Genomic DNA, 1018 nt, shown 5'->3' with positions numbered 1-1018 from the left:
TCTGTCAAATACTAATGCATGAAAATCCTAACCTCAAAAAAATCACCATATATATGTATAACGGTTCGCCGGCCCTGGCCTAGTGCATTTCAGCTGAGGTCAGGACGCACACCACAAATCGGCCAAACATTTAGCAAAAGTGCGAGGACCAAAATATTATTATTATTATTATATCCATTGTGAGGGCGGCTATGTAATAACTATTTAGACAAATTTAGATAAATTAGAATACGCAAATTAAAATACTAATTTTACTAATTTTACGCAGTTATATTAGAACGCAAATATTTCAACCTTTGAAATAAAAAATGGCTACGCTGCGACTAGTGGAACCAAATTTATATATGTAATTTTGATAATAGCAAAGTTCGTTAAATAAACGTAAATTATTCAAATTCAAAACCTTAATATCACTGAAAAAATATATTTTTCGGCTATACCCGGGCATCGGCAAATCCGAGAAATAGTCAACCAAAAAAAAACATGCAATTCAAACTCTCGCATTTTTGTATCAAAAATGGCATAGTGCAATTGCATATTTCTTTTCTCTTACTTATTGAAACAAAGTTCTGAATAGCCTTAGTTTAAAGCACCATCAAAATAATGACCAATGTGGATAAAAGTAATTGAAATGACTTACCGATTTTACTCCAATCCATCCGAACTTATATTTCACTTGATTTTTCTTTTTATTCCTGTTTTCACACTTTTTTCTTTTCGTTTCTTTTTCTAACATAGTTTGACTGAACGGCGAAACCTAAGAAAAAAAGAAAAAATATATAAATAAACCAGCTGTTCTACAAATAAACTAAAACAAAAAAACTCTAAAAAATCAACTTGTAGCCATTTGAAATTCGGACATTATTATATTAAAGTTGAAAGGGCTATAAAACTAATAACAATGCATGAGAAAAAGTAAAGTCGGAATTTTTCTGCTCTCACCCCCTAGAATTGTTCTTTACCGAAAAAAAGCATACCGCTCAAAGTTTTCCATGTATTTTTATATGGGGAAAAAACG

Source organism: Rhagoletis pomonella, unplaced genomic scaffold (genome assembly GCF_013731165.1).
Source record: "Rhagoletis pomonella isolate Grant_MI unplaced genomic scaffold, Rhpom_1.0 Rhpom_scaffold_00002, whole genome shotgun sequence".
NCBI lineage: Eukaryota > Metazoa > Arthropoda > Insecta > Diptera > Tephritidae > Rhagoletis > Rhagoletis pomonella.
This window is presented reverse-complemented; position numbering follows the sequence as displayed.